The 15,091-nt window shown below is 40.7% G+C and overlaps 1 long non-coding RNA gene across 1 annotated transcript; it reads right to left on the bottom strand.

Annotated features, from left to right (window-relative positions):
* Positions 1 to 1,978: 1,978 nt before the first annotated feature.
* Positions 1,979 to 12,407, bottom strand: LOC118239580. The gene is made up of 2 exons (XR_004772128.1): positions 12,208 to 12,407; positions 1,979 to 3,322 (listed from the first exon to the last, which is right to left on the bottom strand). It is a non-coding gene; the product is annotated as an uncharacterized LOC118239580 (long non-coding RNA).
* Positions 12,408 to 15,091: the final 2,684 nt, after the last annotated feature.

The raw sequence follows: 15,091 nt of genomic DNA on the forward strand, positions 1-15,091 counted from the left end.
TTTTACTTAACTGATAAATGTAGGGACTAGTCTTTAGTTGTTTGTTTGCTGTATTGTAACATAGCTTTTGTACTGATATAAGATATAAACTTTCCTCTTTTAATCTTCTCTCATGGGGTTTAGAAAACAATCATTTTTTGTTCCTAGAAAAAAAGAGGCCTGCCAGGCAGTGGTGGCTCACGCCTTTAATCCCAGCATTGGGGAGGCAGAGGCAGCAGGATCTCCGTTAGTTCGAGAACAGCCTGGTCTACAAAAGCTAGTTCCAAGACACCCTCCAAAGCCACAGAGAAACCCTGACTCAAAAAAGAAAGAAAGAAAGAAAGAAAGAAAGAAAGAAAGAAAGAACGAAAAGAAGCTAACCCATTTAAAATGTGTCTTCCAGTGTCAAAATTCAGGGGTACAAGTTCATTTCTTGCTTTTCTACTAGCTGTATAATGTTGAGCAAAGGTTTTAACCACACTAAGGCCCACCACATTGATCTATAAAATGACATACTGTTAGTATATGCTTAGGGGGTTATGAAGGATAAAATGAAATGAAAGGTAGTCAGTGTGAGATTGCAGGAGCTCTCAGTATGTTCACTATGAGGTAGGCACAGACTAGACTTTTGATAGAGTAATAACTAACCTATTCCATCATTTCTCTTTTCACCAGGTGTGGTAGTTTAGAGTGTGTGTGAGTGTTTGAATGTATTTATGTGTATTTGAATGTATATCTCTGTGTTTGTGTTTATATATGTGCTGATCTTTGTATATTTATGTATGAGTATGTATTAGTTACTTCTCTTTCTAATCAGAGATCAGAAGAAAGGACCTGGTAAATTATGTCACTGCCACCCACAGGGACAAGTAAAACGGGTATAGTTTATCATGTTGTGACATTTTGCAATATCCTGAAGAAATGGATCATTTCTTGTTGAATGCATACAATCTTTGGATCTATCAAGTTTAGCTTTTCAAATTTGATGCCCTGACATCTAGTGTTAATTTCCAGTACTGTCAAATTTTCACATAGGAACTTTCTGTATTAAAACCTCCATTTTATTTTTTTTTAATTCTGTTGAGTTTCTTAACTTGTGAGATTTATTTTGGCTACGGTATGTGCTCAGTATAGATTTAGCTGACTTCGTGGTGTTCAAAAGGAACAATGGGACTTGCAGCAGGAAGCTGGATTGTACCCTCGTTGTTCCTTTAAGTCACCCGTGACCTTGTGTGAATTATTTTCTTCTTATTGTCTGGAGTCCTCAGTAGTAACGAAGTGCATGTTACTAACTGCATGTGACATTGGAGAGAGCTTCCTTGCATTGCTGCATGTTATAATACGGAGTGCAAATGGGACTTGGGAGGATTGGAGCAACGTCTATTAGATCCTCTACTGTGATGAAAAGATTCCAAGCTGAAATGTACCTGGGGACACTGAAGGACTAAAATTTAGTTGTATTTAATGTGCAGTAAATTGAAATATAAATAACCATGTGTGGATAGTGGCTTCCATTTTAGAAAGTATAGTGTTTGTTTGTTACTCAGTGTAGGATGGTGAGGTGTTCTCGATCAATTTGGGATTTACTTGCTAATATACTATGTTCACTCTCCAAACGGATTGGTTTTGACTCTGTAATTTCCGATTCATCACATTTTGGTGGGAATTCACCATACAAGTGTGCTGGGTTCACTCTATAGTTGTGTTCTTTCTCATGGTCAGCTGTGAGATCTGATTCAACTTTTCCTACTTCACTAACAGGATCGAAGTTGCAAAAACAAACAAACAAACAAAACCCATTGGAAACTGCTGTCAATCTATGTGGAGGTAAATTTCAAAGCCCAATTTCTAGTTGTTTTTTTAAGGTGATATCCTGAGGTTAAGAGATCAGGTTTTTGAAAGGTTATTATCCATGCAATGATATAAAATTATATTATTTTTATTTGTTATGATACACAATATAGATTTCTATTGGTTTTTATTTACCAAGTAACCCATAGAAGATAAAAATACCTGAATAGTTTTATTAGATTTTATGAATCACTCTTACAATCCAGGCTTTTTATCTGGCCAGAGTACAAGACACACTTGAGAACAATTACCCTATGAAGAATATACATAGCTAAAAAAATTGATGAAAAGTCTATATGGACAACGCTAAGGGACTTTGAATATGAACATCATCTTTTTCATTCATTCCTTATTATTTATCACTAGATTATTTTATTTTGTGTTCTTGTGGCTGAAATGAAACCTACCCATCTAAATCTTTTCTTAGTATGTAATCTGTTATGATTTCTTTTGTTGGCTTCACCAAAGAGAATTAGACCATTGTCATTTTTCTAACATATATACATGTAAATTCACACACACACACACACACACACACACACACACACACACACACACACACTCCTCTAAGATCTGAGGTTCCTGGGAGTGACACTTTACACAAGTGTGTAAAGTGTCTCTCTAAGCAAGATGCCTGTTCATTTTATTGAAATAAGCAAATAAAATGTAATTTATTAAGGCTGGTTATAATCTGTAATTAATATCATCTCTTCTACAGCTAGGCCTTCAAACTTCTACCTTATTATAAAATTATTGTAGGTCCCAAAAAGAATGGCAGGTCTATATGTGTCCCTAGCTACTTTGTACACTTTGGTGTGAAATCTTTGTGATTTCCCTTCTATTCAAATGACCACCCTGTGTTATCTAGAGGAACAGTGGGTGGAAAGCTCAGCTCGTGACAGTTTTGATAGTAATATTACAAATAATAATTTAAAAAATGGCCACAAGGTGTTGCAAAACCTGACAGTAGCTTCTGAAGTAAAGACGGGTGTTTATTAGTAATCCAGTGTGTGACTGAGCCTAAGTCCTTAGAGAGTACTAAGTTCTCTTTACTGGGCAGAATGGTCCCCAGGCTTAGCATGTACACCTTCATAACATGGTGATTAAAGAGAATACCGTTCTGTTCTTATTCTGGGGAAGGGAACATTCCTCATATCTGTTTTTGATATGTCACTAGAAGTTCTGAGTCGTCTCTGCTCCCTGGGTGTATCAAGGAATCACAATTTGAAAATCATTTTATTGTCATAACTCCAGTGACTCTGTACAAACATTGAAAGTAGAAATGTACACTCTTTTGCAAATAATCATTTCAAACTGGACCATTGTTGTGCCTACATGCTCCTGTCTGTTCCACTGATGTATTCATAATTTTGCCTTTTTGCCTTTGTTGCTCAAGGTCCTAGGGCGACTCAGCAGTTTGTTTTCTGGTTGTCCAGTAGATGGCAGTCTACGCACTGGTTTTTCATTGACCGTCTTCCATGCAGGATTCAGCCTTAACCATGAAATGAAACACGCTCTTGTTATTTTGTGTCATTATTTTTGAAAAACATTTTAATAAAATAAAGTAAATAAAATATTTACTTCAAATATCCACAAATATTGAAATAGTAAATGCAACAAGCAACCCCCCAGTAAGTTTTCTTGATTTTAGGTGCCTTTAAACATGAGTATGACTTGTTAGATGATTCTTTGTCCTACTGGAAGCTTTTCTTTTACACTGAAAGCTCAACTTAGGGGCAGATATGAAGTATGCTCCCAAATTTTCCAGTTTGGGACTTGGTCTCCAGCTTGGCACTGTTGGGGGCAGTGGGGTAGTGGAACCTTTAATAGGGAGGGTGTAGCAGCGGACTTTCAAATCAAGAGAGTGCCTAAGAAGGGCACTGGGCTCTTTTGAGAGTGGTTTTGCACTCTGTGTCTTGTGTTTCTGTCACATCGTGCTGTGGCAAGCCCAAAGCAAGGGATCATCAGATCGCCCACTGAAATCTCTAAAACTGTGAGATTATTATTATTATTATTATTATTATTATTATTATTATTATTATGAAATACTAAGAGGTGGCTCTTAAAAGGCATCTAGAGTGATTTGTCAAGTAAAACATTTGGGAAAAGAAAGAGAGAGAGGGAGAGAAAGAGGAAAGAAGAGAGGAAAAGAGACTTAGAGAGACAGAGAGAAAGAGACACAGACACACATGGACAAAGAGACAGGGAGAGGGGGGCAGATTGGAAGTGTTTCCCTATGGAAGAGGAGGTTTTTAGATTTTCACCTTCATGATGGAGCTCGTGTTTCTCAAAAGATTGCACACTGATATATAAAAGCAGAACTCTTTCTTCACTGAAGGACTAAGGAGTTGCCAGGCAACATCTCTGGCTGTTGAAGATAAACATGTGTTCAGGGTAGAAAAGCCTATAGTATTAAAACAGGGGAGGTGAGACCAGATTAACGGAACACTTCTTCACATATTCAACTCTGAATGCTCTTTGCCTCGGCACTTTTCACAAGGCCATTATCTTGTCGGGCTGTAGGTCTCAGGCTCATAGAAAATATTTCTTTAATAGATAAATGAGTGCCTGATAATGCAGGAAAATATTTCAAGCTTAAGAATTTTCAGATACAGAGGAGGTGGCATCTACAATGACAGAGATAAAAGAGGGGAAAAATCTTTTCTGCCGGAAGGTCGGTGAGCACTCTCACTCTGAAAAGTGCCGAAGAGTCAAGGCTGCTCAGGAGAAGCCAAAGACGTCAGGAGGGAAGACTATGAGGAAGTTACTACACTGGGCTCGCTGTGCGCCCAAGAGAACTGATAGATATCAGCACATTTGTGCTTCCATGTTCAAAGCAGCACTACTTTTTATTGAAGAAAATTGTTTACCAATTATTTTGAACATGTTTCCCCTCTCCAAGTTCTTCCCAGGGTCTCCCACTTCCCTACCCACCCAACTTCATGTTTTTTTTTTTTTTTTTTTTTTTTTTTTTTTTTTTTTTAATCTCTTTCCAAAAACAAGATCTCCTGAGCTAATTGGGAGCATGGGGGAGGGGAGAGGGAGTTAGGAGAAAGAGAAGGGGAGAAGAGGAGAGAGGAAGACATGAGAGAGAAGGAAGATGGAGTCAGGGGAGGAATAGAGGAGAGCAAGAAAAGAGACACCATAATAGAGGGAGACACTATAGGTTTAAAGAGAGTTCAGACACTAGGGAAAGGTCCAGAGATCTACAAGGGTGACCCCAACTAACAATCTTCCTTAAATGCCCCTCTCTGATATTGAGATTGATGACTACCTTATATGCCATCCTAGAGCCTTCATCCAGGAGCTGATGGAAGCAGAAGCAGATACCCACAGCTAAACACTGAACTGAACTCTGGAATCCAATTGCAGAGAAGGAGGGGTGATGAGTAAAGGGATCAAGACAAGGCTGGTGAAACCCACAGAAACAGCTGACCTGAACAAGGGGGAGCTCATTGAACCCATACTGATAGCTGGGAAACCAGCATAGGACCAACCCAGACCCCTTGATTGTGGGTGCCAGTTTGGAAGTCTGGTTAATCTATGGGGCCTCTGATAGTGGATCAGTATTTATCCCTAGTACATGAATGGACTTTGGGAGCACACTCCATATAGAGGGATATTCTGTCAGCCTAGACACACAGGGAGGTTCTAGGCCCTGCTCCAAATGATATGACAGACTTTTAAGATCCCCCATGGAAGGCCTCACCCTCCCTGGGGAGCAGAAAGGGTACAGGGATAGGTAGGGTGTTAGTGGAGGACAGGGGAGGAGAGGAGGGAGAGGGAACTGGGATTGACATGTAAAACAAGCTTGGATCTAATTTAAATAGAACAAAAGAAAGGAAAAAAAAAACAAGAAACAAAACCCCCAAGAAACACAACCCCACACAAAAAATACAAAAATGAAAAACAAAACAAACAAAAAAGACCAACAAGACAGAAAGTGCCAAAACACAGCAGGATAGAAGAGAAGTCCACAAAAATATCTTTGAGCTTGTTTTGGACCTGTTAACTGCTCCTGATCATGGGGCTGTCCCTGAGGTGTGGTTGATGTATGTAGATGACTTCTTGGTTTGGGGTGGGACTCCAAGTTCAGTGCCCACCTCTCAGTACTGTTACCCTGTCTAGCTTGTGCAGGTTTTGTGTGACTCATAGTAACATTCTTGGTAATAGCTGAAAGTAGCCCAAATGATACGAGTGGGAAGATGGATGGATGGACAGACAGACAGAGGGATAAGTAAGAGGATCTATGGTAAACAATATGTACAAATGAAGCAATGTTCAGCCTTAGGAAAGGACATTCTGGCTGGGTGGTGTGGTGCACACCTTTAATCCCAGGACTCTGGAGGCAGAGGCAGCTGGATCTCTGTGAGTTCCAGGCCAGCCTGGTTTACAGAGTGGTTCTCCAGGACAGCCAGGGCTGTTATACAGAGAAACCCTTTCTTGGAAAATCAAAAAGGGGGGCGTTCTGGCATTATAACTTTGAAGATGCAATGCTTGGTGAATAAACCATTCTCAAGAGAATAAAAACCATGTGATTTCACTTCCATGAAGTGCCTAAGTAGAAAACCTACAGAAACAGAGAGCAGAATGGTGGTTCTCAAAAGAGTAAATACCATGGTTCCTCTGCCATTAAGTACATAAAGAGACAAACCTACAGAGGTAGAGAGCTGAACAGTGGCTGTTCAGGGTTGGTTGGGCAGAAATTGAACTGTCTAATGAAGAGAGAGCTTCAGTTCTGCAAGGTAGGAAGATTCTGAAGATCAATTATTCAACAGTATGGATGTACTCACCACTCTAGAATGGAGAATATGTTTAACACTACCAACTATATACAGAAAATGATGTAGACAATAAAATTATGTTATGTGTATTTTACTTCTATTAGAAAGTAGTAAAAATGAAGGGGAAAGAAGTTGAATGGATTATGGTGTGGATACTTTGGCTGGCATCCAGATCTTTCTTTCCCTTTGATCTGAGAGCGTCACCTGTAGTTCAGCTTTGTTTAGATCCAAGGGAAATGTTTAGTTTTAGTCATACTTACCAGTGCTAGCTGGGTCTAGAACTTATGACATTGCTGTCTTCCATCCCCATTTTGTTAAGGGCAGGTGACAGGTGTCTGTGAAGAGTCCTATATCCCATAACAGGCACTGACCTGATGCTCTGAGACTGGGGTCCTGATCTGCTGTCCCAATCTCTTCTCTCAGAACATATTTTGCCTCTGACCAGGGCCTAATCCAGGACTTGGGATCCCCAAACTAAAGCTTGGGCTTCTAATTGGTACTGATTCCATCTGCTATGGAGGTGAAGACAGGCATACTGAAGGATGGTAGGGCCTAAATGCAAGGATGGAAATAATGAAAATATCTCTTCTGATGTTCATTGTTCAAAAGGCTCTTGCTTCCTACAAACTACTGTCCATTAGAGACAGGCAGAGTTGACCAGGATTTGGTCATTGGTCCATTTACTTTTTTTTTTTTTGACATCTTTCCCAGTATCAAGTCTTACACTCACATTTGAGATTGGGTATGCCTGTTTCTGTACTTGTCCTTTGCTAGATCAGAATCAAGTGTTGGCCACTTTCAGAATCCCTACCTTATAAAAGTCATTTTTTTTAAGAATAGAACAGAACAAAGCAAAGCAGCCCAAACAAAACAGGAACCCCCCTTTTCTTTTTCATCTAACTCTATGCTTTTTGCCTTGTAAAGAGCCAGGGTGATGATCTTGATGTTTAGATTTTATGTGTTGTAGTGAGGGTGTCCCATCTTCTTGGGGGGAAATAAATATTTTATATATTATATATATATGGATGAGTTATTTTTTAAGTCTGTATACCATCAGCAGGTAGGCTATTCCTTTTGTATTTTCTCAAAGAGCAACCATATACGATGAAAGTAAGATGTCCACATTTGGGTGGGTCACTCAACATTTAGAGAAGAGTTAGTGGGGAGAACAGGCTTCCAGGAGAGAATTCACTCAGAGCTCTGGGTTTCAGTGCTTCCTGGGACACCAATCTCCTATCATGTCCCTGGAACCAGATCAACCTATAGTCAAGGAAACCTGGCTTTACAGTAGCCTAATTTTCGCTAATTTGACTAAGACTCCTAGTCCTACAAATGCAGGCGCTTCTCTCCTGCTTTGTGCTCAGCTGAAAAGAATTTACTGTTTGCATATTTCTGCTAACTATTCTCTATTATGAAGTGACAACTTGAGTTGGTAGTTTCTTGGTGCTGGAAGACATAAAGAAATTGGCTGATCTCCTCGTACATGCTTAGCTGGTCAGGAGAGGGATTATTTGAGAGATTGTTTGTGGATGTGAAGTGGATGCAGCTTGGCCACAGGACTGGGTGGAGCCCAGCATCACTTGTGTTGCTCCTTTCCCACCACTAAGTCAAGGACCAAAAGAATCATGGGCACAGGCTATGCTGACTACCTGAATCATCCCCATGAAGGAATTTTGTTACACAGCGATTCCCACTTATTCACCCGTTGTCTCTGGCTGATTTGGGACTAAGATGACAACATTTAGAAACTGTGACAAAAGATCCTATGCCCTTTATAACTCCCAAAGACTATCTGGCTCTGAAACCTCCCTAAGCTTGAATAAAGTTATTTATAGAATTAGGACAGAATTGGTTGGAAATTAGCCAAACTCTGTTGTGTGAATCCATGAGAGTCTTATTCTCAAGAATTTATTTAGCTACAAATAGGGTACACACTCACTATTATGGAACAGTTTAGATGCTGTCAGTGACCCAGATGTGAAGCCAGGAGTGAAGAGTTCCAGCCTGCTCTGCTCTGACCATCCATGAGAGTGCGAGAGCAAGAGGGCTAGAGACCCTACCCTTCAGCTTATAAGTTGTCACGTAGACAGACAAAGACCATGTCCTGGGGTTTGTTGCCCCAAAAGTCATTGACTAAATGAATAAAAATCACACAACATGTATCTAGACTAAAGTCAAACTTGGCTTGCATGGGGTCTTCTATAATTCCACCTCAGCTCTACAGAGACTGTTGCAAATGAGACACTGAGCTGGTCTTTGGTCAGCACTGAAGAGTTTCTCATTTTTCAAACACTCAGTAAAAACAAACAACAACAAACCCTGCAAGCTTGCAATTTATATAACTCAATGGAGATTACAAAGTTGGATTGGGTGCCATCTGGGCTTGTGCACTAGGAAAAGAGAGCTCGCTGGAGGCCTCCTAAGAAACTTTTCCAGGACTTTCGTCTTTTTATTCAGCCTGCAGGAATGCTCGCTGCCTTACCCCCACCTCTTTCTTTTAATATTTTTTTTTTGGGAACTCTGCTATCCCCTTGAGTCTTATTGTTCCCATGTTTCTTTTTCTTTTCTTTTTTTTAAGTTAATGAGTCAGAGCTCTGCTACAATGAGAAAAACGTTTGGCCTCACAGGGCTTGCCAAGGCTGGTGACATGCCAAGGAGCAGAGTTGGTACTGCCCAACTGTTAGTATAATACTGCTGTACTAACTGCAGGCCCGGTGGAGCACTTACTTCAGGCCTAGACATTTCTCTATAGGGAGGCTTTCAATGCCTCATGAGCCTCCTTCTCCTCATTTTCTCTCTCTCTCTGCCCTGTGTGCTTTACACTGTTCTGAGGAATCAATCACCCTGGGTAGGGCTGATGAAGCATTCCTGAATTCCCCAAGGGTAAGGCAAGCTAAACTCTTTTCTGGAGAAACCAAGGGTCTCCATGACACCTTACTACGGTGTCTTTCCCTTTTCCAGGTCTTAAAGTCATTTGCTATGGACCTGGGTGGCAGCAGCTTCGATGCTAAGTGCTAATTCCACAGGAAAGGGCTTACCAATTTAATTCTGTGTAGACGTAAGTTGGGCAACATGGCTTAGAGACTAAATCGTGACAATGTGCATTTCCGATGACATGAAAATAATGATGGCATAAAGACATCTGGACAAAAGATGGAAACAATGCTATATTTAAACCAAAAGAAGACTACCCAGCTGCTTTTAAGTTTCCCCACTTGCCAGAAACTTCTGTGATTTGCCTTCCCAATGGTTCCATCAGAAGGTAGGAACCCTTGCTCTGGTCTATTCTTATTATTCATCTTTCCACTATAACTCCACTAGTGGACAGAGATCCCCACCCCGAAGGAGGACAGATGCCCCAGTAGAGGAAGGAAAAAAAAACCCAAACGCTGGCTTAGCAGTGACTCATTGTGTGACCATGGAAAATTCTAGTTATAAAGCATGGAAAAGTTGGACTTTCCCTGGAGAAGCATCTCTTGACAGTTCCTCCCACTCATCTGCTCACCCTATATGTCCAGAACTGCCTCCGCAGGAAGGAAAGCAGGGACATCCATGACTGTGGTGGGGAGAGGCAAGCTGCAAACAGCTGGGGTAATCGACTTGGGCATTGCCAACATTGCCCTTGTTATGGATGACAATTCAATAATGTAAGGCCAGCTGCTGTGACAGATAAACCCTGAAATTTTGTGGACCAGTTTAGTGGAAATTCTTACTCATAGAAGAGACATTAGTGCTGTGTGGAGATAGATGGGCATGGCATAGGCCTCTATGCAGTCTTTTGACAGCCTGAGCTAAAGCAGGCTTTGCTATTTTAGCACTGAAGTTTCACAGAATCTCTTGACTGAGACCTCCAGCCAATATCCAGAGATGACTGGTAGGTCCAAGATGAAAGTGCTGTAGTTCAAGTCTAGAAAGACAATACACAATTTCTGCTTAAGTTCTAGTACCAGATCTGAGGTACATGGCCAATAGAAGGAATGCTGGCACAGGGAGGCTATTGTGTGACCAGAAAGAGAAGCAGATCTTCATGCAGGGGCTAGTTAGCCAGCTTCTGCCATAATGGCCAAAGTCCATTGCCCAGCTTTGCAGATGTTTATTAACCCATCATAGATGCTGATCCTCAAGCAGTGGAGAGTCCTGAAGTCTGGAAATAACTCGGGAGGACCAGAGAGTGATGCAAAGTAGGAAGGTCAGAGCCAAAGGATCGGAGTCTAAACAGGGGAAAGGCTTAATGGTCTCGAGAACAATGTGGTGGAAGCTCAGCTGAATTTTTAGTACTTGACCAACCCAACCACTTGAAGGAACTGTAAGCTGATGGAAGGGGTTGCTGTGCTCTGTGAGACTCCATACACTTAGCTGGGGAGCAGAGTAAGGTGTGAGTCTCTAGCCCTTTCAACTGGCCAAAGTTGAGAAGTACAGCATTACCTACACTTCCCTCCTCCACGCAATCCAGGAAGCACAGGCCTGTCTAAGTGTTTGTGTCCATTCCAAATTCACATGTTGAAATTTTGACCCAATGGCATTAGGGGATGAGGACTTTGGGGCTGATCAGGTTGTACCAACAGAACTCTCATGGATGCCATATTAGTAGTTACTTTTCTGAGGCTCTGATGAAATCCCATGACCAAAAGCAATTTATTGAAGAGAAAGTTTGTTTTATCTTACAATTCTAGAGGGACAGATACCACGTGGCAAGAAAAATTTAAACCACCCAGTGGGTCAGAGGGAGAGCTCTTTAGCAGTTCTTGAAGGAAAGCAGATCATTATACTATCTATAAACTATGTTATAATCTTAAAGTTCTAACAGAGGGGTGTGTGGTGGGGGCTTGTCATGGTAGCGGTGGTGGTGATGGCAATGGTGTGCATGTGTGTGTGTGTGTGTGTGTGTGTGTGTGTGTGTGTGTGTGTTGTGTGTTACAGAACAGCTTAGTGATGGACAGTTAATTCGTGATTCAAGAATCATGATTCAGAAATTCATGATTCAAAAATCTTCAGCCAGTGTTAAAAAGACCCTAACCAACTGACCGTCCTGTTATAGTGTTATTTCCATCAAGCACAGTAAAGTCTGCTAAGTAACACGAGGAAAACTAGTAATTAACACCAGCTAATGGAGTGAATGGCAATCAAGTTATGTAAGTAACAGGAAATACTGTGTAGGCACTTCTGCCCTTGTAAAAACAACAGGAAGGAAGGAAAAATCTGGAAAAAAGCAACACAGACTGTTTCCTTCTCAGTGGTATTTTTCAACCATGGCTTCACCCAAGTCCACACACACTGTGACCCACCAAACTCCCATTTCTTCACTGGGTTATTGATACACCGAAACTTTCATATGGTATGGCCTGGCACTTCATTACATTCATGCACCAAGTTACACTATTGTTTCAAAGACTATGTTTAGTATTTGAACATGTGACAATTTTCACCTTAGATGTGCCGTCAACACGATTTGTCACCAAGTAAAAAGCTTGTGAAGGAGAGGAATTAAATTCCCACCTGTTCATGGCTTCAGGAGATGATCATTATTTACTAGAGGAACACACAACTCATGAATGACCAAATTCCCTTACATCAGTTCCCTAATTATACTCACCTGATCTAACAAACTGTTCATGGGCCAAAAGAAGCAGCAGTGAACACAGCTCCGAAGCATAGTGTAACTGTCTTAACACTGTACTCAGCTCTCTTGGAGGTGATGCGTGTGGTGCGTGGCAAAGGAGGAGTTAAAAATCCACTTCACCATGGTCTCTACAGGGGTGGGAAGGAAGGTAGCCCTGCTTTGAATCACAGTCATAAAGTGGTTAGCAATATGATTTTATTTTAAAACACAGGATGTGAGTAATGTTACATTTCTTTCCTTTCCCTGTACAACTTGAACATGGTCCAAGCCATTATTCTGCCCATCTGGTGGGAAGGTCAAACTTTATCATGGCAGTGTCCTTCAATGTGCCATGTGAAGGTCCTATTTGATTTCTCACAATCCACAGTTGACACATTTGGCTACAGAGCTGTGTCTTCCTTAAGGAAGCAGGCGGGGCTGCTCTTCCACCGCACTGATGCCATCACAAAGTCCCTTTAGGAGCAGCTGGATATTCTCCATTGGGGTCATATCCCATTGTGGGTGCTGCAGGGAAACAGGGTACAGGCTACCTGTGCCTGTGGTGCCCACACACGCTTGTCTTCTCGGTCTTGGAAGACACCCCCCAGATTGCCCTCTTGTCTTGCTTTTCCATTCCTTCGGTGACTCAGAAGATCCTCTATGTTGACTTTTCTAAGATCCTTTACAGACATTTGGGACAAAACAAATCTGTACTAACTACAGATATCCTCCCTATACTGTGATCAAATTGTGTTGACCCAATGCAGGGAAATCTGTGCATAGGAAGTGTTTTTAGCTCTGCAGCTGAGAGCTATGCGCAGGGTGCAGGTTTACAGAGGGATTGGTTGTGTGTGTTCATTCATTTTCATTCATTCACTAATTCAGAAACATTCAAATAGTAACTACTATGTGCAAGTCATAATCTATAATCTATTTCTTCTCTGTCTAGAATGGTAATCATAAACAATGGTTGAGTCAAACATAAATTAATAGAGATAAATGAAGTTATTTTTTCCTCACACTAGTTGTAGTTCAAATATACAATAGTCACAATGACTAGTGACTCATAAAGGAAGAAACTTTAAAAGTCTCCAATTTAAAAAATGAGTGTAGACCATTTCCACTATCACAAGATATTTACTGGACAATAGGGATTCAGACTCACAAAACTATGAAGCAACTAGACATAGGCCACTTAGAAGGACTTGTAATTGTGGGATACAGCAAACCTTTGCCATGTGGCAAGGTACATTCTGAGCAGTGTGTTCTTTAACAGGGCATAGTTTAAAGCATTATTTTGGTAGGTATTTAGTGTACTAGTCATTATGCTAAATTCTCTAGATACAAAGAGGCCTAAAAAATTGGACTCTACCATCCCACCTTTCCCAGTAGTTTACAGTTCAATAGAGATAAGAGAAAATGTCTCATGGTCTTTGGAGCCAGAGTAGCTTTCTCTGCTTGGAGAAGTTATTAGAGAAAAACATAATTATGTCAATTTCTTCTGTCTTCTCAATCAATGTGCATGCCTGTTCCTTCAACAACAGAAAGTACTTTAATAACTGTATTATGTAATGAGCAATTATTATAATTTTGCATTGACATTCTCAAAGCATTGGGGTTCCCTTTGCTCCATTTTCTAAATGAGCGTGGACCAGAGGGTGGGAACCGTGACAACACACAAATTTGCTTAGCAACATTAATCATAGGGCAGGCAATTAGACCTCATGCCAAGGATGCCTCTCACTGTGCTCTGCTGAGTAAAGCTGAGAGAATCTCCCTTTCTGATCACACCCTCACCAGAGGTCAGGTGGAGTGTACAGTTAGGCTTCCTAATGGTCCCAGAGTTTTTAGGGTAAAGACCTTTTATTGAAACTTCTTCTGTTGGGTCTCTTCTCCCTTTAGCATTTTCATTTTAATCATACAGATAATGGAGCAGTTACATCCTTTACAGTGAGATAACTTACTTCATTTGTAGGCAATGGCTTATGGGCACTGTGCTTTTGAGACTTGTATGAAACAGAAATATGTTAACTATTGAGTCGTGAGGGCACGGGAAGCTCTCCAGAGCCACTCAGGCCTGGCCAAGGATTTAACTCTCTCAGGTTCATTTTTGGCTCTCATCAATGTCACTGGCAGGGAGGAAGTTCTTCAGAAGTGAAACTGTTACTGTTGAGATACAAGACTATTTTAAGATGTTTTCTAACTTTAGTGACCTTTCATATATCTTCATTCTCTGTGGGCCTGAGTCTGCTTCTGCTGTTGATATAGATGCTACATTATTGTATTTGCATATGTTTTGAAATTTTGCAGCATTGGTTAATAAGAGAGAGCACTTGCACTGAGAAGGTCTTGGTGGTTTTGTCTTCCTTTCTACAAATGGGGTTGTAAGACTAGTGTTTTATGGATATATAGATAGTGAAGAGGGCTGTCTACCAGTTTTCCTGTTATATCCAGATTTCTAATAAACTTCCTAATTGACTCAAACCTGGGCACTTTGCTCCCAGGATGGAACACAAATCTTAGTTGACCCTACGATCTAGCTTGAACCAATAAGATGTCACCCACTGAATTCAGGAACAGTAATGGTAACATAACTGGTGTGACCTTAAGGTTAAAAAAATCACTTATATTTGGGGAATTGTTGGCTTGGGTTATTGAAGAACACAAAACAGATGTATTTTATAAAAGAAGGCCAGAGAAAGGTTTGGATATGTTAAGAAAACTGGGTAAGTGACTCTGGGATTCTAGAAAAGTAAATTAAAGTTTGGGTAGCAAGAGACATCCTGAATCTTCCTTATTTCAAAGAGGTCTGAGTCTGTTTAGTAATTTTCAGCTTTAACACATATCATAACCTAACAAGGAAGTATGACTTCCAAAG

Source organism: Cricetulus griseus, assembly GCF_003668045.3.
Source record: "Cricetulus griseus strain 17A/GY chromosome 1 unlocalized genomic scaffold, alternate assembly CriGri-PICRH-1.0 chr1_0, whole genome shotgun sequence".
Taxonomy (NCBI): Eukaryota; Metazoa; Chordata; class Mammalia; order Rodentia; family Cricetidae; genus Cricetulus; species Cricetulus griseus.